The sequence below is a fragment of the Coenobita brevimanus genome, chromosome 76 (assembly GCF_032717465.1).
Source record: "Coenobita brevimanus isolate Jiangsu-jjx chromosome 76, ASM3271746v2, whole genome shotgun sequence".
NCBI classification, from domain to species: domain Eukaryota; kingdom Metazoa; phylum Arthropoda; class Malacostraca; order Decapoda; family Coenobitidae; genus Coenobita; species Coenobita brevimanus.
In genome coordinates this window covers 4,492,501-4,517,258 of record NC_137029.1, presented here as the reverse complement: position 1 = coordinate 4,517,258, position 24,758 = coordinate 4,492,501, and positions in this window count along the sequence as shown.

The window sequence follows — 24,758 nt, the reverse complement described above, 5'->3', positions numbered from 1 at the left end:
TCCGATTGGAGCGCAATAATTACCCACTAAACCACCAGGCGCCAAAATTTGGTTATACGGTTACCACCCAGCGTATAAATGGTTTCCTGGTGTACAGGAAACCATTTGGCTTGTCACTCAGTGTAGAGCCACCCACAGGCAGAAGGAAGAGGAAAGAATGAAGGAAAGAACGACAGAAGGAGTGTAGAGTTACCCGTAGGCAGAAGGACAAGGAAAGATTGAAAGAAAGGAAGACAGAAGAGGATGGAAGGAAAGAAAGATGGAGGAGAGGAAAGGGCAGACACCCGACAGCAGTACTACATCGAGTGAGTGGATGGTTAGCCCCCCCACCTACAATTTTCTGATAAAAACTTCTTAGTTCAGCATTTACAGGAAAACACCAAGGAATCTGGAAAAAAATATTTACAAGTCAACCCCCCTCCCCCGAAGTAAAAATAAGCAATCAAAAGACACCGGTTCAAGGAATAACACATAGTCTCCAGTATCACCTTTGCGTCCGTGAATGCATCCACTAATAAGGCAATTCCCCAGCAATACAGCTGTTGACTGGAATGTGAGCTGGTGGACTTATTTGACTGGACTGGTAGATTACTGTAGGTGGAATGTGGACTGACTGGTAAACTGGCTGGAATGTGGATTACGTGGACTGATCGGTAAACTGGTCTGGATGAGGATTATGTGGATTGACTGTAAACTGGTCGGGATGAGGATTATGTGGACTGACTGGTAAACTGGTTGGGATGAGGATTATGTGGACAGGGATTACTTTGTTGGGTGAGTCTGGTGAATAGGAAACAAAATACTCAGAGACACATGTTATTCTATTCTCTTACCAGCCATTAGAACTTCGGATGGAGTCTCTTAACTGCCCTGCCTTTTGTCACCAAGAACTGAAACAGGGACTTGGATTGCAAAATTACGGATGTGTTTCAATCGAGAGAAATGTTTGCTGGATGCTTTCCTTGTCAGTTACGCTTGCTATGCACTTACTCTTGTGTTAGTTCTGCAGCTAATTCTAAAATCTTTGCGGCATCTACAATGGCATTTCTATATTCGAAGACTTTTACATTTCCTTCCTGTCGATGGCGACTAAATCCAGAGCTCTTTCCGCATTTAAACAATTAATATTACACATTGAATGATGACAGTCACATAACTCTATGGATCGGAGGTTGTTGTACATCGTGTGAAAATTCGCAGGCTATATCTGAAGTAATACGGTATCCTATCATGGGCTGATTTGAAATCTTTATCAGAAGGATCTGAAGCTCTAGTACTGTAAAGATCTTGCTATTTCCGCAGTAAAATGTATCATGTCAGCTGGTTAGTGTTGATAATGTTAGTACGTTTACTATTAACTTACACTACTGTACATCAATTTATGTGCTATTATTAGAAGAAATAATACGGACAACGCAGGACTGGAAGGAGACAGCAACCTCAAGCTTTGCTCATATTGTTTATTTAGTTAACCCCTTCAGTATGGTGAGGCCTTATTCTATTTCATTATTGCTGCTTACACAGAGTTTTAATTAAGGAAAGGCTTCTCGTACTTAAAGGGTTAATGAAGGCTATAATCTAACTCCCCAGTAAAATCGTCTGGAGATGGTAGGTTACTAATCAAATACATATTACGTACCGAACTGAAGGGTTTAATGAATAAGAGACAGCACGAAACGGCTGGGGACAGATGTCTCAGCCTCCTGGGAAAATGAGTGCATCTCCTGTGTTGAAAGTGCCGAGTGAATGATGGACGCTGGAGAATGGATGCAACGTGCCAGCCGTGAATCTGGCTGTGACATTGATATATGAGACAAAGTTGAAGGCATCCAGGGAGGAAATGTACAATTACAGGTGGTGTTTTATATCAGTAATCAATACGGCTGTTACTGTTCAGAATGACAAGATAATTAACAGAGAAATTGCCTTGATTTAACACTCGTTTGTCAATACATCTGTGGTTATACCAATAGCTTCCTTATTTTTGTTCTTGTTATCACCATACTAATTTATTCAGCTGAGGAGACAGATTTGGCCATTCTATACGATATGTCTTTCTACTGTACAATACAATCATATGGGCTAGCAAGAACAAAAAGAAATACTGTAACTCGTCAACTTAGTAGGCTATAATTTTTAACATCAATGTAGAGGTCCTTCCATTGCCGGCGGCATTACTGTACAGTGCTTGAAGGAAACAGAGGCTTAGGCAAAAACTGAGCAGGATGTTCACAGAGGAGGGTGTGCCAATATAAGAGTTTGTTCTTGCCACTCACTGTCTCATACTGCTAATATGCAATATCAAGTAGTACTCTAAAAATCACGGCTTAATCTTTAAGAAAGCTTACACTTCTTAGAAAATGTACAGCAACATCCATTCCCATGTTACCCCCTTAGGAGCATAGGAGGCCCAAGGCTAGGCTACTATAGGAGGCCCAAGGCTAGGCCACTGTACTCCAGAACAATTAAAGCTTTCAGCTCCTTTACATAATTTCAGTTATATTCTTAACACTTCGAGACGATATTAATTACCTCTGCAGATGCGTGAAAGGTTAATAAAACCCTATACTCCTCCAGTTCGAGTTTCTCCTGTTACTGCAAGTGATAATTATAAACAAAAATTATTACGCCAAAGTACTGAATGGCATAAGTAGGACGAGTGCCCCCTACACTCCTGGAAACATTTTACCTGATAGATAATTCCCCTGCGACTTCTTGGATTTGAGCATTTGCATGTCAGGCCCTACTGTCTCCAACCAAGTTCTTTGCCACTGCATCATCAAGGGAGTGTAAATTTTTAAGTTTACATATGGTACTCTATCAGGGGAATGCTATGACAAAGTGATCAATATATATATATATATATATATATATATATATATATATATAGAGAGAGAGAGAGAGAGAGAGAGAGAGAGAGAGAGAGAGAGAGAGAGAGAGAGAGAGAGAGAGAGAGAGAGAGAGAGAGAGAGAAAATAGATATAAATGTACTGTATATATATATATATATATATATATATATATATATATATATATATATATATATATATATATATATATATATATATATGTGTGTGTGTGTGTGTGTGTGTGTGTTTGGTGTAAATGGTAGGAGAAATAATTTCTGAGTAAGTCACCATGCGACGGTTACTTAATTTTTTATAAACAGTACTCGGCCAAACAAACATGCAATCATTACGTAAAAATTTCATATAATTTGAACATACAGAAGTTTATTTGGGTTACCATGAGTCGACCTTATTCAGCAAAGTAAAACCCCTGGGAAGTTATACAGGAAAAACACGCTGTTATCACTTTGCAAAGAGCTTGATGAACGGAGGATATTACTCTGGATACCGACAAAGCATTTATTCTGGATACCGTCAGACAATTTATTTATTCATTAACTTGAACGCAGTTCCAAAGCGGTTAACGGAATAAAATGTTAAGATCCGAACATGTCTGGCTAATTACAAATTAAAACCCTTCTCTCCAATGACATATTTTTCCTATTATTCTAACTACCACTGGAGGATTATATTCAGGTACAGAGGATATCCATGTGTGAAGGGCTTGATGAATGTTGCATCTACTCCATCCAGTTCCAAAAGTTTACCCTGACATGAACGACATGGTGTGGACACAACAAGAATATGTTACAAAATACATCACGAACTGAAGGGATTAAAACATACTAGCACCGTTACACTCACGTATTCTGTGGTTGTTATCCCTGAGGGGGTTGACGGAACTGTTTGATGGTTTAGTGATTATAGAATCTATTGTCTGAGAAGGCGGATGTTTGATCCCTGCATGGGGCAGGGAACATTCCGTTGGTTTATATATCAGTGAAACAGACTTTACCAATACTGTCACAAAATGGACGTCTGATGGTCTGGTAGGTTGACACTGCGACAGGATATGCGCCATAAAAGTTTACATCTGAGCGATGGTTGAGGTTATTAGCTCACAGAATACCGCTCAGGCAGGGGAAACTGGCCACACTCGCCTTTATGTCTAGGCTGAGTAAACCTAGCCCTAGACTCCTACGCTCCTGATGGGGCAATAAACGACTGGCTGACAGATAATGTAGAAATGACTCATGTGAAACATTTTTCTGCTGTCTCAGTACATCAGCCCTGAATGAGACAACCCTGGCATGTATTAAGTAAGCACAGTGAGTATCAGTGGCGAAGTGATGACAGGAAAAATTGTGTATAAAATAGGAAAACTGTTGGTCTTCATACAACGCACTGCCAGGTCGATGCCCAAAGTCGAAAAGTAAAAATGAATAAATAAATAACAGTATTTAACTAAAAAGAGTGATTACACTATTTTAAATTTCACAGATACAGAAGTACATTAGTAATAATATTTTAAAAGTTAGCTTTTTATTTCCCCAACTGAGTAATCGCATTAACATATAAAAATACGAAGGTGAAAAGAGTGAGCTCACATTAATGTCTGACGCATAGCCTAATTTTCAGACTTGTGCCATTTAAGCCGCTTATACTGCAAAAATTCCTTGGAAAAATACTATAAAGTTTGAGTGTAAAAAAAAGCGAGCGAACTTACTATTTAATCAGGTAAAAGTTTTTTTTCTTGATGTAAAATAAAATTATAAATTATGACCGAATCAAATTGAGAACATAATTTATATATATATATATATATATATATATATATATATATATATATATATATATATATATATATATATATATATATATATATAAAATCTTGACGCTGCCAAACAACTGCATTCAGGTTAGTAGAGCACCCTAGATGTAGCAGATGGTTGTATCTAACCCCTCCAATTATAAAAGTCTCTTCTACTTAGAACACAATGATCTGGAGATAACACGAACAGTATACCAAAGACGTCCTCATGTAAAGAGGTGAATAATGAAATATCAGTTACACTGCTAACTACAAATTTAATTAATCCCTTGAATCCTGTGACTAACTGACATTTATTCATGCTGCATCCAGAGGATCTTATACAGGTAAAGTATAGACGTTTCAAGCTGGAGAATCTCAGCTTGAACTCTGACTATTTAATTGTGGTTGAATGTTTCCTGCTTTAGAGATATGATTATACGATTAGTTACCAACCTTGTAGCCGTAATTCACTCTCACGGTTGTACCTCAGCGGGTTGATGTCAGCCATCCATCCACTGCCTCTAATTACAGTATGTGTGCATATGGTCAATATATTTTCCCTTTTCAGTGCTTAGCTATAAACACTGAAAACTGGAGTTAACTTCGTCACTGATTGTTAACTACTCGGATAAGTAACTGACTCCAACTTCGTTATTTGCAGTTTGGTATGATTAGAGAGAAACTGACCCTGAGTGTGCTATCACGGACAAAAATTCACCGACAAATTCCCTGCCAACATTGCCTCCCGAAATCCATAGTTGTCATTCCTTCTCTAACGTCAGAGAGAACCTTTCCTTCTCTTACTTGATTGCTATGTGTATCCTATTGCCATCACACACAAATATTTCATGAACACCCTCCAGCGCTACAGCCGGAAGGAAACTGTCGGAGAACTTTTGATTGTGATAGTGCCTGTACATCGATGAGGGACTGCCTGTGACTGAAGCAAACACTTTACTTAATCCCTTCCATACCATGATGCCATTTTCTCATTTGTGTTACTTTCCCTCTTGGTCTCAGTTCACCCACCAGTGTAAATGGGGACCTGGAAGTTTAACCGTTCAGTAAGATGACTCCTACTGCTTTCATTCTTGTCACAGTCCCCTTTATCTATCTATCTATCTATCTATTGCCAGACGCCTCAATCCCGTTTGGGGTGGCCACAAACAAATCGCCTCCAAGTCGCCCTGTCCCCCGCCATTTCACTGCCCTGCTCCCAACTCACACCCCCCTCTCTCATATACCTCTCCACCCCATCCCTCCATCTCATCCTCGGTCTCCCCCTCCCTCTTCCACCCTCCATCTTACTCATATACACTCTCTTCGTCAGTCTTTCACCCTCCATCCTCTCCACATGGCCCATCAGTATAATGAGGGACCTGTTAAGTAATTATTGTGTACTAAGATATTATTGTGATGCTTGTACGCAAACTTTGGTGTTTGGCTAGATTTCTGCCCAGTAAGGTTAAATCGTTTGCTAAACGTATTCACACGTTGTAATTTGCTTATTAGGTCTACTATAAGAGAAGTTATATATTGCAGTATAATGAACTTCTTGTAATTTATAAATATTTTTATCTTCTTTGTGCAAATACCATAAAGTTTCAAATTTTTATACACACATATATCTTCTTTTAATTTATTATTATAGAACACAATTCCTTAAATTTGTTTGGCACGCCTCTGTCGGAAAACGTATGGTAGGTCTTTTCGCCTACCAAACGTTGCCACTGTCTACGCCACTGGCTATGCTGTTACTCATTTACAAGGGTTACAGCAATGATATTATAGTAGTAGTAGTAGTAGTAGTAGCTAATAATAATAATAATAATAATAATAATAATAATAATAATAACCTATTATTATTATTAATTAGTAATATTATCATAATTATTATTATTATTATTGCGGTATTAATTATTATTATTATTAATATTATTATTGCGGTATTAATTATTATATTATTATTATTATTATTATTATTATTATTATTATGGCATTATTATTATTGACAACATCCATTCACTTTATGTGGTGCTGGCCCCCCTTCTCTCTCTCTCTCTCTCTCTCTCTCTCTCTCTCTCCCTGTGTGTGTGTGTGTGTGTGTGTGTGTGTGTGTGTGTGTGTGTGTGTGTGTGTGTGTGTGTGTGTGTGTGTGTGTGTGTGTGTGAAACTACACTGAGTGGTAAGCCATCTGGTTTCCTGAAACCAGAAAACCATATACTGTATCGGGTGGTAAGTATACATAACCATATTACTCCTGGTGCTCTAGTGGTTTACGGCGCTCCATGTGGACGTAGCCTTTAAGGGTTTCCATCAGAGGCATGGTTGGGATTTATTGCTCATGTGATGTTACTAAGGGTCGTGTGAGGCGGGTTACCCTTCCCTTAATTGTCGAGACTAAGCAGCCTAGCCCATGGAACCCATGCTTTTGAGGGGATAAATAAAAGGGTTGGGTGATGGCTGGCTGGATGGTTTCACTGATGCAAACTGACAGTCACAGTGTCTCAGTACCAGCAGTGTCAGTTAATTTTCCCGCAACAGATGGCTGAAGGAGAGTAGGGTCTGAATGGTGAAGTGTGGTAGGGCTGGAGTTGCAACGTATGGCAGAGCCGTAACGGTGAAGTATGGTAGACTGGGAACGATGATTCATGGTATGTTCGGAAAGTATGGGATGGTTGGAACAGTGAAGTATGACTGACATGCAATACTGAAACGATGAAGTGTGGCAGAGTACAAACAGTGAAATCTGGCAGGGTCAGTACAGTGTATAGTATGGTGTGATTTGAACGGTGAAGTATGTAAGATCGGAACGGTAAGGTATGGCAGGATAGGACTGGTGAAGTATGATATGGGTGGAAAAGGTGAAGAACGACAGGGCGAGGAAGGTGAAGTACAGTAGGGTTGGAACACTAAGGTATGGTTGGGTGGAAACGGTGAAACGCGGTAGGGTGGGAAAGGTAAAGTATGGTAGGATGGGAACGGCGAAACATGGTAGGGTGGGAATGGTGAGGTATGGTGGGCTGGAAACGGTGAAATGCGGTAGGGTGGGAAAGGTAAAGTATGGTAGGATGGGAACGGTAAAGTATGATAGGGTGGGAACGGTAAATTATGGTAGGTTGGGAACGGTAAAGTATGGTAGGGTGGGATTGGTGAAGTATGGTAGGATGGCAACGGTGAAGTACGGTAGAGTTGGTATGGCAGGACAGGCCCAGCAGCAAGGCAACTATCCAAGCCTCCCGTCACGTTGCAGGGTAATGGTAGGCTGCAAGACCAGAGCCTCACCCGGGAAACCCTTTATTCCCCTTGACAGCGACTGAATCGCTCCCTTTTAGTAAGACAGGCGGCTGATTTGTAGCGATTGCCAGTGTCACATACATTCAGGTTCACTGCAGTGGCCAGGAAAGATATTCCTTTGTGAACCAACCAATTTTTATAGACCAAGAGACTTTTACTGATATCAGACCATTGCAGTGCTGTTGTTAATGCCTTGTACACTGACAGGCAGCTGATTTACTCGGGCTAATGGCAATGCAGGATATCAGATTGATTTATCAGTCAATAATGTTACTTACATCAGGTCACCAATCAGTACAGATGGTGACATGAGTCCATAAATAATTAAAGATCTTCACATATTTGCCGGATAAAAAATGTCCTTAGCAATGTACTACAGTACTAACAAAAATCGTTCCGTCTGTTTGATTAGTGCTTGGTACCGGTAACTGTAATAATGAAGAATATAGCACATACAGTCTATCTGGTACGGTACACGATTTTTGTTAAAAAAAAAAAAAAAAACAGTTGTTAATAAGGAACGTGGATGTAAGTTCGACTGTTACGGGTCGCGTACTGTGGGAAAACTGGAACTAATCAGAAACTGTTGGTGTGTCTTAAGGGGCTATCACACGGGAGACTCGTGGACGTCCAAACAGGCCGTGGACGTCCAAACTTGCCTCCGCGGGAGGGTCATGGACGTCCGTGAGTAGAAGGCCGCCTGACCCATTCGTGGACATCCACGGTGACCGTGGACGTCCACGACTTGGTGATCTCCTTCTTCTCTATGGAATTTACACATAGTGTGTGTCCTCTGCTAACTTGAACTCTGTAGTCAGTTGAGGTGATATATTATGATTAATTCAAAACCGTCAGTAAACTTTGTATTTTTAATATTTCTGTTTGTCATAGAAACTTTTCATATATACCAAAATGTGGTAAATATGATGGAATGTGGATTGATTGTTTCCAAGAGAGGCCCGCGCACGTTCGAAAGGCATACTCGTGAAGAAAGCACTGCTGTGCAGATTTCTATACTGGCTGCTTTCTTCACTCCGTGGGATCCATTCTCTCATCCACAATGCCCTCCTTCTCCCCCTCCTTTCTCTTCTTGCGAGGCTTCTTCCTCATCCTGCAGGGTTAGGACTGCAGCACCCACTGCAAAAGTCACAATCTGGTTCATGTCCATTGTTGTTGCTGATAAACACGTCATCTGCTAGGGAGTTGGAAGTGACCTCCCAGTCGCGTGGGGTGAACTCGATAAAGAAGAAGGTGGCCGTCGACGTCCACCGTGTGATAGGGTATGGACGTCCAAGCTCAGTTTGGACGTCCGTTTTGTGCTGCACAAATTTTTCACGGGTCCCCGTGTGATACCCGCTTTAGGGACCTCTGCGTACCTGACTGGCATAATTCGAAGCGTTCTCTCCTGCTGGGCCAATGGATCAATTATATCTGTTGGCAAACCAGTAACTGCGCCAATCAGCATCCCTGACGGTATTTAAAAATAAAAAAATCATTGTTAATGAGGTACCCTGTTGTCGGAAATGACGCAGGTTCGATCCCGTGTTGAAACAGACTTTACTTCTCTTGTAGATGATCCACCGACTTTTCATAAAAAAAAAAAGCTCAGTTGGCATTAATGCACGAGTTCCGAATTAGACCGTTTTAGCTTGTATTAAGAATGGACAGCAAATGTCAAAGTTGTGACATGTGCAAGTATGTAGCGCGCTGGAGGGCAGCTCGGCTTAATGGAGCGGACTATTAAGCCTATGCCAAGAGCCTGGAAAAAAAAAAAAAAAAAAAAAACGCGCGTGCTGCAGCTACTGTTTTTTTTCTTTCTGCAGAAAGAATGATAATAGTTTAATCATAATTCATATTCTGCTGTACATAAGTAGCTTTCTTACGCTTATTCTAATAAATGAACTATATTACCGTATGCTGTTTCGTCTTCCAGATATAAAGTCCCAAACCCATTTTCTTAAAAACTCTTTTATACCTAGCAATAGGATCCTGTTTCACTGATTCTCTACCTTGAGTAAGTGGCCTGGCACTTAAAGTCTACACTGGTTTTAAGTAATTGCTAAAAACCTGACGTTTTCATTCACGCTGGCCAGATGATTTTTTTTTTCTTTCACTCTTGTTGTAATTAACGAAGTTAAATGGATTATTAAGCACCTTAGTGATGAAGATGTTGGTGACGACTATATTTAACCCCCTCAGTTATATACCTCACTTAAGATGAATATAATCACCTGGTCATAGCCAGAAGAAACTTCGAAAATTGTTCTTGTAGTGAATGTTTTACGAGGAGGGGACAGTATACAGTATATCTCTTGTCATTAGTTTTCCCTCATATATATATATATATATATATATATATATATATATATATATATATATATATATATATATATATATATATATATATATATATATATATATATATATATATATATATATATATATATATATATATTTTTTCTGTTCAGCTTAATTTCCTGTTCTTTAAAATCTTCCAGTCTTGAATCCACTACTATAAATGTAGTCTGAATATGTACCTTATAAACAAATTAGCAACCATTAGACTTTTTAAAGATAAGTTTGCCTATCCACTTAGCATCGCCATAAAATACCGTACTACCAGTAATCACGTAATGGTCAAAGATATCCAAAAATTAGTTTGCCTCATATTATATCTTATTTTGGACATTACTCCCGCTGCTTGATGGTACTAATGGACACTAATGCCCATCATCCCACAGGTAATGCAGCTCGACATTACACAAGAATTAGTTCCACGAAATAATTTTGAAATGCGCCCCGAATGGAGTTCACACCTCCATTATCACTGAATCAAGAACCTTCATCAGTTGGAATTAATCCCAGGCCCCACCATAATCCAAGGCCAGCCCGTTATCTCTGCATCCAGACTATGGTAGAAACCTCTCATGAGGTTGATAATATCGATAATATCCTAAGGTGTGAGTATGAATGATTGGTAAAAGAGGTAATTGAAATGAAATTGTCATTTTGGCTGCAGGAACGCGTAGTGATCAAACATGAAGCAGAACCTAAATGTGACTCTCGAATCGCACGTTCATTTATCTAAATTCAGAGGAAATCATTTCATCTGCATGAATTTTGTCGTCGACTTCTGCCTGAACGTAATAATTAATTTCGCAATAACACGACCCTGAACTCTAGAGGTAAAATTATTTTACCTGAATGTATTCCTCATGTGTAAACTGTTAAAGGATTTTGTGAAAGACAAAAGTGACAAGAACTGACCTGCAAATATTCTGCTGCAAAAAAGAAAAACATCCTTGTAAAATAATAATGTAGTAGGCTACCGATATTAGATTGGTATGTAACTACGAAACATTAGAAAAATTATGAGCGTGAAATTTCTACATATACTTCCGGTCTTTAAGAGAAATGAAGTCACTGAATGTACAGTGCGGTTGGATAATGAGGATATGGAAAGTTTGAATGCATAATACTTGGTTAGTGTGATGAGTAAGGATGGAAGTTTTGAGGATAAAGTGCTTGAAAGGGTGCGACAAAGAAGAAAGGTTGCTGGTTCTGTGAAAGCAGTAGTAAAAAATAGGGAAGTGAGCATGGAAGTAAAAAAAAAAAAAATCTCTGCATGATAGTACATTATGGTGATAACAACTCTAACGTATGGAAGTAAAGCTTGGACCTTGCTGGGAGGACACAGGTCGAGTGAGTGGGTGAGGGGGGGGGGATGAGTTACTTGAGAGGAGCATGTGGATTTACATGGAGAGACAGACTGGCAAATGAGGAAGTGAAGGAGAATTGTGGTGTGGATGTGGATGTGATAGAAAGTGTTAAAAGAAACACACTGTGGTGGTTTGGTCATGTGGAGAGGATGAAGAGTGAGAGACTAACTAGGAGAGTGTATGTGAGTGAGGTGGAGGGAGGGAGAGGGAGGGGAAGGCCGAGGATGAGATGGAGGGATGGAGTAGAGAGGTATATAAGAGAGGGGGGGATGAACTAGGGGGAGGATAATGAAACGGCGGTGGAAAGGGCGACAGGGAGGCGATTTGTTTGTGGCCACCCTTTAGGGTATTGAGGCGTCTGGCGATAGATGGACAGACAGACTTCCGGCCCGTTCTTCGGGGATCTGATTCTCGTATGTTTTAAAAAATCGTATGCAGTATACTTCCAAGGGTAGAGGTGGTGGCCGAATGACTATAAGGGTGATTTGCAGTCCCATTGGATGGAGGTTCGAATCCTGGCTGTGGCAGAGAAGTGTTTAAAGATTTGTTTTTCGTTAAAACAGACTTTACTGACCTACTGTAAGACTTGTTGACATGTAAAAACACTCCTGCTAATACCTGTGCATCAGTCCTTTGTGAGATCCCCCTCGCATGTATGCATTATGGACGGTGGCTGTTAACGCCCAAGTGATGAAATGTGGAGGTGTACGGTACGTAGGAGGACTGCTGGGCCCCAGGGAACAGGTTGTTAAGCATATGCCCAGAGTCAGAACACAGAAAATTCATTGCGTAAGTTAATACATGATGTTGGGAGAAAGGTGCTGAAGCATAAATAACAGGTATTTGGGAAATTACTGTATACTAAAATCTATTTAATGAGGTGTTTGAGAAATTGGTTTGTGATATATCCTTGGGTTTTAAGTGTTCATGAATAGAATCATCAGAAAGAGCAAGAGGAATGGGCAGGAGGTAACTTGTAACTGGATCGAGGAGACGGAATTAACTAAAATCTAGTTCCACAAGATGCTGTGCTGCTTGGGAATAATATCGTCGGACATATACAGAGAATGACAACTGAAAGTACAAGTGTGTATAAGCGTTGAAATCTGCGGAAAAACAGTCAAGGTATCAGAGACACTGAAACAAGGTGTTAGTTAAGTAAATAATTTCTGAATATCTATTTCGGTATTTTTAAGCAGAATGGAAGGGTTTATATGTAAGTATGGGAGAAGATAAAGCAGAATGGGAAAGTGACAGGTGCAGTGAAAATAGTAATTACCGCTTCACCCCGATGGTGTATTTTGTGTTACTCGTGCTACTGCCAGAAGACTTTATTGCTTTCATGTTGAGATTTTTCAAAGTAGAGGATAAGATGTTCTGTATTATCAATTAAAGCCTTCAGTACTAGGGGTGTTTCCTAAATTGAAAATAACAATAAAACAGGAAAATATTACATAAATATACTGTATATGATTCTTCCTGACCTGAGTAATATGGTCTGACGGTAGCGAGAATAAAATGGTCAACGTGTTATCGAGGTAAAGAATTTACGGCGATTGTCTTAAACCTCCTTACTTCCAGAGATCATGCCTAAGTTGATGAAATAATTTGGCCATGAAAGAATAATGTGGAGATCTTAAAATGGCAGTAAAGGAATAAAGTGAAACAATGTGACCAATAATCGTTTCACTATGATGACGCCTTCCATGTCATTGTTGCTGCGGACAAACTACATAACCCTGTTCAGGGGATATTTCGAACAGAAGGGGATAGATAATTATGGCCTTCATTAACCCCGTCAATATCAGATTTTTCCAATGTTGAATAAAATTCGATGAAGGTCGCAAGAACATATTAAATTAAAACTTCACAATGGTTAAGGAGTAAATGCAAAATGATCCTTAGGTGAATATGTGTTGGTATTAATTTTTGGCTCATGAAGCAGGATGTGGAGACTGCCAGGGACATGACATGACTAACTCTTATGTCCAGAGAATGTAATCTTTGTATTATTCCTGCTACCGCCAGATAGTTTTATTCAACTAGGGAGAGACTTTACAAGCTGGAAGAATTAAATGCTGAATTTATCAACCATTTCTGCTTGTGGCCCTCTCTTAAAGCTAAATTAAACTGATATTGTCAAAAATTAAACAACCAAAAGTTCAACAGAGTGAAGTGTTTAACATCAGCAGAGAAGTGTTATCAAGGGAGTACATGAGTTACCTGGAGGAACAGGTGGCCAATGAATAAGTACAGGTAGGGTGAAGTGGAGGTGGACATTGTGCTGTTGGTATAATTTACTATCCAAGGCTCATATGACACACTCACCACTAAAATATTTCACCTAACGTTAACTGCAACAAAAAACTAGAATTGCATCCATCATGAAAGAGTTAATGGTGACAGTATTAACATTCCGAGACTTTTATACTCCTACTGTGGATATAGCCTTGGTTGTAGCCTAATTACTGTAGGTCCTCTACTATAAGAATCCTTGGTAAAATGATGAAAACTGTCTGGTATCACAAGGAATAATACAGTATGAGGTTCTCGGGTTGAAGGGGTTCAAAGGAATGAACTGAGGTGGTTTGGACTCATTCTGTCGCTCTGTCACAATCGGTATTAACGTGGTTCCAGTCAGGCAGGTAATGTAAAGGTGCATTGCAACGCTGTCAACAATTTAGTAATGACTCTTCACCATTTCTTTGATCCAAATAACTAAGTGTAACAGTCCTTTTGAGGTCTCCCTCCTCGGAAAGAGTGGTATCCACAGTAAGCTCAACCATGCAGGCGAGGTACGAATGGGAAATGGCTGAGACAGCAGTGAATGATGCATGTCAATTTACTGAAAACAAAAATGATCGTGGTAGCTTAAGAGCAAAGGCCATTAAAGCAACAGTCTTGTAATGATAATGTGACATAGGTATGAACAGACATGCTGTAAATACCGGTATTGTGCATGCATGTGAAAGGACATCCTACCACATATACTTTAACTGTTTGCCACGGTTTGGGGTTTATTTTTCCCCCATGAAATACATGATTTGCTTCCTTTGCTTTCCCGTTTATGTCAACCGCTTGATTTGCATTCGGCCAAGTGAAAACTGCTAGGCTTCAGGAGTCACACCGTAATCATTTAAATCTGTGATATTTAAAAGTCTGAAGATTTTGGATTCTTGGTGAGTTAGATATGGTCCTTAAGTGTTTACATGCGAGGGATGGCTGGGTTCACTGCTAACATATTGAATCTAGGTAAGAGTAACTGGTCCTCCTAGCATTAAATCTCACGGATGAAGTAGCCTTGAACCAGATGCATATGTTCCTGATGGGTTAAGAAAAGAATAGATGACAAACGGGAAAATTTAATTATATCTATATCTATATCTATATATCCATCAGTCAATCTGTCTGTCTATCTATCTATCTATCTATCTATATAAATACACTCGTATATTTAATTAAAAAAAAAAAAAACATCCATCCATTGCCAGACGCCTTAATTCTGCAAGGGGTGGCCGCAAACAAATCGCCTCTATGTCGTCCTGTCCCCCGCCATTTCATTGCCCTGCTCCCAGCTCACACCCCCCTCTCTCATATACCTTTCCACTCCATCCCTCCATCTCATCCTTGACCTCCCCCTCCCTCCCCCCCCCTCCACCTCACTCACATACACTGTCCTCGTCAGTCTCTCACTCTCCATCCTCTCCACATGGCCAAACCACCTCAATGTGTTTCTCCTAACGTTTCCTATCACATCCACATCCACACCACAACGCTCCCTCACATCCTCATTTGTCAGTCTTTCTCTCCATGTGATTCCACACGTTCATCTCAAATGACTCATTTCCACTGCTCTCACAATAAACTGACGATCCATGATACTAAGTTAAAACACTGATTTTGCAACTTGTCTATCAGTACATTTCCTTTGTGCTAGAGATACATTTACTCAAGGTAGGTAAAACAACATACCATCCAGGCATTAAAACAATATCTACCCTTTCAAACGGATAATTACTCACATTAATCTCAACTTCTCTTGAACTCGTTAAACTTTTACGGAAAAAAATATTGGAAGTCTTAAAGTTTTATGAAGAATATCAAATTAACGTGTGTGGCAGGTCCGTGAAAAATTTACTTATCCAGCAGATGTGTGGTTTATGTAACGACAAGGCTGAGGAGGAGGAAAATGATTTAGCAGTTACCTTTGTAAATATCTGTATTATCTTAACTATTGACTTAACGTTGCTCAACTACGTGTTCTCATTTCTTTCGAATAACGGTATTCACTGCAAAAAGTACAAAAACAGAAAAGTCCATGGCAGTTTCGTGTCTCATTGATCCACACCGTTTCTAACAGTTCTGCTTAATTTTTGTGTTTACTTGTGGTACATCAGTGCATTAAACGAGTTATCTCTGCCAGAAAGCCCCCTCAAAATAACTTTTTCATAACTACACTGGTAACTATAATATCTATATTTCAGTCCATGGTTGCGAACCATTAATTTATGACGCAAAGAGCTAATAATTGCATTACTCAAACGAAAAATATTGCAAATCACATTTACATACATGAATTTTCTAAGCCTCATTATATCTCCATAATTATACTCTAGCTTATAAGTGTGACTGTGCCTTCACTTAGTAATGAGGAGCAAACATCACGGCGGGATGATGTGGACAGAGTAAATTCATGAGGCGGGAGAAGCTGCACATTACTCCCTTCTTGTGCTTCATCTCGGTGCCTAATAACACAGGCGAAGGGGATGTAATCTGGCTCACCTGCAGCCAACCAGAAGCACACTCACAAATTTGTATTATCCGGGACACAAGATGGGTACGGCTGACAGCTTCCTTCATCACTCAAGCTTTACCCATATCTCGTCTACATGTATGTTTCTTCACCCTTTTGATGAAGTGTATTAAAGGTGAGTCTTGCCTCTTCATGACTAGTCTTTTCAGCTTCAGAAAAACCATGCAGTATTGAACTGGTTGATATGGAGCCGAATAAAACCGCCCCGTAGTAGAAGGAATAAACTGAATAATACGCCATATGAGTAAAGGGCTTATATTTAACAAGACCCCTTTATGTCACTGAGTCAGACGATTTGCCATATCTATCAGACTCGATAAGAAAACAAGTAAGAACTCATAATTTACTGATCTCACTACATCTTTATTGTAAAAAAGTAAAAGAAAAAAATGATGTAAGTGGAAGTAAAAGGATCAGTCTCGGGTCATCTCACGTCCTGGGTGACTCGAAAGAGAAATATGGATTGGCTGTTTAGCCCCTCCAGCCCGAGACATTTTTTAAATTAATTTTTGCACCAGATGATCTTATTTACACTATGAAAGGCATAGCGATGGGAGGAGTGACGTGTACAGTATATCAAAGGGCACCACTTCGAAAAAATGTAAAATTATCTTCCGATGGTAGCTAATAAGAATATACCCATAGACGTTACGGGATAGAAAATATTAAGAAATATGCCTGCATCGCGAGAAGTCGGATATAAGAGAATGGTGCATGCTTGTTTTCATATTTTTTCTGAGTCGAGGATGAGCTGGAGGGATGAAGAGAAATACGAGGGAGGGGTGTGTGAGTTGGAGGGACGACAGCCAAATGGCAGAGGATAGGGCGACATGAAAGCGATTTGTTTCTGGCCACCCCTTATGGGATAAAGGAGTCTGGCTTTTAACAGACCAGTACAAAGCTGACTTATACCTTTAGCGCTCATTAATCAATGTACCAACAGCACCCAATTTCATGTGGTATGTTTCCGTGCCTCAACCCATCACCATCCTAGTCCATATAACTCACTCCTCTTCGTCCCATACACATTTTCTACCCGCCCTGAAGAAAGTCACACATCACACAGCACCCATATTCATGGGATGTACTTGTTTCGTCCTACTCCACCACCCAAAACCATGCCAGTGTTTACCCCACCAACATCGTTCTTGTTTTCCTGATTGAACTCTGATTTTACACATGGCCTCAGAGCCTGATTACCCATGCATGATGTTCGCCTTATTTATAACGGAAGATTATTTAGCGGTCTTACCTGATTGCACCGATAAAACTGGTCTTTGGCACACACCTTCATAGGCGTGACTTCATTTGTGTTGACCTAAATGGCCCTGAGGACGTGACGCGACCTGAATGGATTTCCAACTCCACAGTTTTCCTACCGTAAAGAGGGGCTGTTGAGACTACCCAGGGCAACTAAGACCACCTTAAGACAATTTTACTTAAGATGATTCCTAGGGAGAACGAATAAATTTAAGATGATGCTTGTGGTATGGTTATGTAGGTATGATATGTAGGCTACTACTAATATATGTAAAGCACATTATTCCACTGATCCTAGAAGTACCCCTAAATCCTAATAATGTTTTTTTTTATAAACATGACAGGAAATTTTAACTGTGAATCCTAAGGTGTGCTGTAGCCAAGCCGTATCCCTCAGCCAAGTCCATATTCAAGTGATATGTAGCCATATAACCCATGTATGTATACAGCCAATTATAACATGAGGTAATTGAGACCACCTTACCGGGGTAATTGAGACCATTGCTTAACTTATGCACTTTGTTTCTGAATGGTGCATCATTATAAGAAAAAAGTGACATCCTCCAAGGTCCAATACATTCCTGAGACCATGACACTGGTTGTTGCTGCAGTAAGGAATGGAATGAGCCAGCGTCAGGCAGCCAAGAAGTTTGTATCCCCAAGACATCATTACAACAAGCCGTGTCAGGGAGATCTAAGGAACCTGGGAGGGTAGGACAGAAGACATCCCTGCTGCAGTTTGAAGAGGAGTCTATTGCTCAAAACATAGCTGCCCTTGGGGATTTTGGTCTTGCGTTTGATATGTTCCACCTATGGAAATTATTTTGTAAAAGACCACTTGGATCGTCAACATACACATGTCGAACAGTTTAAGGACAATTTACCGGGAGAAGACTGGGCACGTGGGTTTCTTAGCAGGCACTCAAATATTCCGACGTACCGGTTGTGTCAAAATATAGGCAGGAAACGTGCAGCCGTCTCAGAAAATGATGTTTAAAAGTACTTTCGTAATCTGGAAAGAGTGTCAGTGGAATACCTCCAGCAAATATCATCAATTATGATGAGACAAACTTAACAGACAACGCTAAGACAAATAAATGTAAACCGGGTTGTGTAGCCTCCAAGTTGCCAGAGAGTGAAGACGAGGATGTTATAACTGTCGACAGAATTGTGCAGAGGGTAAAAGTTCATGATGAAATTAAGAAAAAAGTTGTAACAAATTATACATTTCAGGGACTTACTGTGTGCTACGTTTTGTGGGCGAAGTGGACTTTATGTGCACTTGGTTAAGTGTTATTAATACAGTACAACACAGCAAATATGATGATGAATGGACATTTAATTTCATTTGAAAAGTTTTTTATTGTTATCTAAGTGGTAGGCTTAATGTGAGATTAATAGTGGACTTAATGTGTCCTAAGTCGTAGACTTGTTTGTTAAGTTTAAGTTTGTTGTTTGTTTGTTATGGAAATTCACATTTGCAATAGAACAGCATATTTTGAACTCCATCATCCACACCCCCACCAATTTAAGTGTTTAGGTTATTATAGTACAGTACAGCAAATATGATGATGAAAGGTACCTCCCTTTTGCTTGGAACAGAAGTTTTTTTTTTTTAGTTGTGGTCTCAGTTGCCCCATGTCCGGGGTAAATGAGATCACTTTTTCAAAAATCTTGAACTAAGGTTTATATTTCACTGTTTTTCTTAAAAATTTTTGTGATATGTTCTCCAAGGATCTACCTACCTCTCTTATTCAAAGTTAAGTGATCCACTGTATAGGTTGGGTTTTATTGACATTTTACTGAAAATATCGCAGAAAATCCGGACTCAGTAGCCCCGATTTACGGAACGTCGAATACCATTACAACTATTGGATTTTTATTTGGCAGTCTTCATCATGGGCAAGCGCAGGTGCCGGTGCTGGTGTATCCCAAGGCAGCCGATAAAGTTATGCTTTAGGGAGCACCCACACGTGTATTGGAACAGTGTTGACAACACAGCTGGCAACATCTTTGGGTATATGTATGCAACAGTATTTAGACAGATGTATGCAAACATGTTCAATGCAGCTTCAAACCAGCTGGCAGCAGAAATTATGGGATAAGTGTGTCCATACGAGGCAACTGAGACTTCATCATGATGTTGCCAACATGATCTGGACGCTGTTGTTCCCAGCATGTTTGATTCTTGTTTGTTATTGTGTTTTTTACAGGTTGCCAGTACTTGTTCCAGCACATGTGTGAATGTGCCCTGATACTAAGTAACATCAGACCGAAGGCGTGGAAGAAAGAACACCAACCTTCGTCTGTCAATCTTTTAATCTATTTGTCTGTCCATCTGTCTGTGTGTCTATTTATCTACAAAAGATTAATGGACAGAGATAGATAATAATATCCTGTTTATAAGAAATAAATATGCTTACCTTGTAATTAATCCAGGTTTTTGGTGTACCTCCTATTACAAATCAATTTTACATATACTGCTAAACAAAGTATTCCATGTAAAATGCCATACATTTCGCAGTAACATCCGTCGATCACATTGGTTTACATTCATTTGTAGGTGAGAAGCCTGATTCGTAAACCATAACAACTTTTAACTCCAGTGAGAAGAATATTTTTCCACTACATTTCTAAAGAGAGAACTCTGCACTTTAAGAGACAAGAAAGCGAAATTCACCACGGGCCTATACGCTGAAATCACGTTTTTTTTTTTTTCTTTTTTTTTTAATACTAAATCGGCAGAATTTCTGGACTCCTATGTATATGTCTCTTTAAAGGCACATTATCTATGGCTCAGGAGATTTTGATTTCACACAGATGAATTCAAACTATAGAATTGTATCCAAAGGTGGAGAACAAAGAAAAACGTTTCCATACCTGAAAATAATACTTCCAAACATTATATATCCTATGTACAGTAACAAAACGAAATCTCTGTATACATGGGCAGTTAAAAAAAAAAAAAAATAGTGTGTACAGCAGACCCAACATGCATGGACTTTGCCGATCTACCCACCCCAACAACACCTGGTCTTTCAAGGGCTAATCCTGAGACTTTTGCCACAGGCCGCCACCTCTCCACAATGGCCAGGCAGGGATGTGGTGAATACCATTTGCACTCTGAATGGGGTACTCTTTCTCTATAAATGTTTCTACCACGTTAACCCCTATTGCCAGAGGAGTTTGTGCTCCTGTTGTTATTGCTACATGCAGATTGCATGACTGAACTTAGGAAGCACAAATCATACTGAAGCGGTTAATGAATGCAATGCAGGAGCGGCTTTAGTACTCCAGCAGGGGGGTGGGAGGAGAGAATAAAGTCAGTGAGGGTTAAAGTGTAGATCGATATATACATATGTATGTATATACAGTATTTTATGTATAAATAAATATATATACATATATACATTATTTTATGTATAAATAAATAAATATATATATATATATATATATATATATATATATATATATATATATATATATATATATATATATATATATACATATATATACATATATATATATATATATATATATATATATATATATATATATATATATATATATATATATATATATATATATATATATATATTTATATATATATATATATATATATATATATCCATCTATATATATCTATATATCTATATATATCTATATATCTATCTCTATCTATCTATCTATCTATCTATCTATCTATCTATATATCCATCTATCTATCTATCTATCTATCTATCTATACATATCTATCTATCTATCTATCTATCTATATCTATATCTATATCTATATATATATATATTTATCTCTCTCTCTCTCTCTCTCTCTCTCTCTCTCTCTCTCTCTCTCTCTCTCTCTCTCTCTATATATATATATATATATATATATATATCTATATCTATCTATCTATCTATCTATCTATCTATCTATCTATCTATCTATCTATATATATATATATATATATTATGTGTGTGTGTGTGTGTGTGTGTGTGTGTAAATAAATTTGGAAATATAGTATATTCGTAAGAAAAGTAAAACTGCAGAAGCAGTATGATGAAAATGAACTTACTATCTTTCAACCCGAGGACATTTTGTACATTTTATTCTTTCAATCTCAGTACAAATAGATTCTGGTGAAGAAAATTTTTTCGCACTCGCCACATTAGCTATTGTCTTCTTGAGCTCCTTCATCACAAAATGTCTTTAATAAACTGAGTAGTTTCTTCTACAGTTAATCATAATTTCTCATGCATGTCATCATAGCGAATTGGTGTTAAAAATATTTGTGATGAGATAATGAAGCAATAAAACAGATATGACACTCTGAACCTAACGTTAATAATATAATCCACATGTGTGATACCTGCTTTACGTAAATTAGAAACCCAAAATATAAATAACAATAGTTACAGATCTAAGTTGCAGCATCTTGCAACCTCTGCAAATACGTTTTCATATCACTGTCACTTTTTGATAGCGGATACTACTGATTATTTTTTTTTTTTTTATCTTATACAATTTAGAATATTTCCCACGAAATCTGTACGCCTGCTATTTTTCAGTAATGGTGCATAAAAGTGAAACTCTAGTTAAGTCACGACTTACAGCGTCCATTCAGAATTATTTGCATTACGAAAATAAGCGGACACAAGCAGCTTATTGTGGGACCATCCATAATCTGTGAATGGGTACTTTATGGGGTGCACTGAACATTGTGTAGTTTTTTTTGTGTGTGTTTTTGTGATGCTGTGTGTGTAGGCTACACCTGAATGAGGCCTTTATTAAACCTGCTCATTTTCGAGTGTGTGGTGCAGGTGGCAGAAGACAGTGCCTAGTGCAGTGTATGAGGCTCTTGAGGCAGGCTGGTAAGGAAAGGTTATTAGGGTGTGGAGGGACGGTAAGGAAGAAATGTGGGTGGAGGTGAACAGGGTCGGACTGCTGGAAAAATTAGTGGTAGGAGAAGGAGACAGTAATGAGCGTGGTGGGAGAGAGAAGACAAAGAGATGGCTTAAGAAGAGAATGAAGCTGAGCCATGGCATGAGAAAACATTAAGTAAAAAGTACATAGTAAAAATGAAAACTTGGTAAACCTCTTCCTAGAAATTTTATTAACAGCGAAGGTTTTATTTATCATTTATTTTTGTTATTGTTCTGTGTAAATTAAGTGGTTGATGAACACGCTTGTTAAAACCGTCATTTGCTGCATAAACAACGTGGAAATTAGGCAATGTCTTTCAAGAAGAAAACTGGTTTATTATTCATAGGCATATTTATCGTAACGATATATGCTAAATGCCTGCATAATCTTACAGGCGAAATCGAAAAACATTCCGAATTCCGGTGAAAGTTAATGGCGATGGATAGACGGTGAGAGGACGGAGTTGTCAGGGCATTAATGCAGGACTTTAATGATGATATCCTCTCAGTACTAACAGTACTGTCAGGCAAAGCGATCAGCACTGCTACTGTACAAGCACAGGACAGTTGCACTTGTTACTGCACACAAACGCTACCACCGCTATGAGGAACACTTTCAACTACACCACGTTTTGTATGTTTTATTTTTGCTATCTCCAGGCACTTTTGTCCAGCTTATGTGATGCATTATGTACTGGACGGGTTAGATGTGGCCTCCGATAAGCGTTTCAAGAGGTCTCCCTAAAGTTCCATAGAATCGTTTGGTAGTACCAAAACAGTTTGTCATCGTATTTACAACGGGTGAATTTAATTGAAGAAAAACATGAGAGAGAAATGGAGAGAACAAAAATATGATGAATGCGGATGGTGAAAGGAGAGTAATTGTTAATGCAACTGTACCGAAAACTGGACATCTGCCGTCAATTATCTTGTACACGTCTGGAGATCACACCAATAAAGCCAGATCACAAACTTTCTACCTGCGTGTACAGAATTAATTTTAGGTAATTTAGAAAGACTGTAATGGGATTTGATAAAGCTTCGATGTTGTATATGAACTACTGAACACAGTTGTGCAATAAAGGAGATACAGAATGTGAGAGTATCTCGAGGGAAGAATGAAAAAGGCCGTAATTGTAAAAGGGCTGAAGAATGAAGAAAGGTCGATACCTTCTTCACACACCTAATCATTTCTCTCCCTTGTGTGGATTCTGTCAAGGGCGTTCCACTGGAGATCTTTTTACATTCCTTGGAAACTCGTTGTAAATAACCTTCAGAGATTTTGCTAAAACCTTGCTAGAGGTAATGGATCTTTTACTACCCTTGTTTTTATCATGCTGTCTGTGCCCATTAGATTTCCTTTCTAATCTACTGTATCTATCGTCATTCATTTAGGCACAACAATAAAGTACATAAGAGGGACTTATCTGAGACAGTCTGAGATAATGAGAGTTTAGGTTTCCTTTAGTAACGCCACCACTCGTCTAATTTAATAAACATGGTCTATAAATTTTCAGGTGCTTTGAAGCGCATTAATAATGTGACACATGTATTTGTATTATAGTTAACACCATGCCCGAGTACCTGTCAGAAAAACATGAAGCATAAGCAAAAAAATAAAAAAAAAAAATAAAAAGTACCACTCACCAAGTCATGGACTGCTTTGTTCTGGTTCCTGATGTATTCTTCGAAGAAGAGCCTATGAAGTGCAGGGATATACTTCACACATCGTACATAATATCAATCAGTGCTATTATCACTGTTCCTGCTATTATCTTTGTTACTGCTATTACGACGTATGGCTGTTATCGCATTGCTGTTATCAGTGTTACTGCCAAAAGTCACTGCCGTTATCAGTATCAACACTGTTTTCATTCTTACAGCTATTATCACTGTTACTGCATGTAGCGCTGTCGCTGCTGTTAAACCTGTCGCTGCCATCACTGTCATTGCTATTATCCCTGGCACTGCTATTATCACTAGTACTGTTATTATCACTGATTGCTATTATTACTGTCACTGCTTATCAGAGACACTGCTGTTATCACTTACTGACATTATCAGCCACTGCATTATCAGTTATTGTC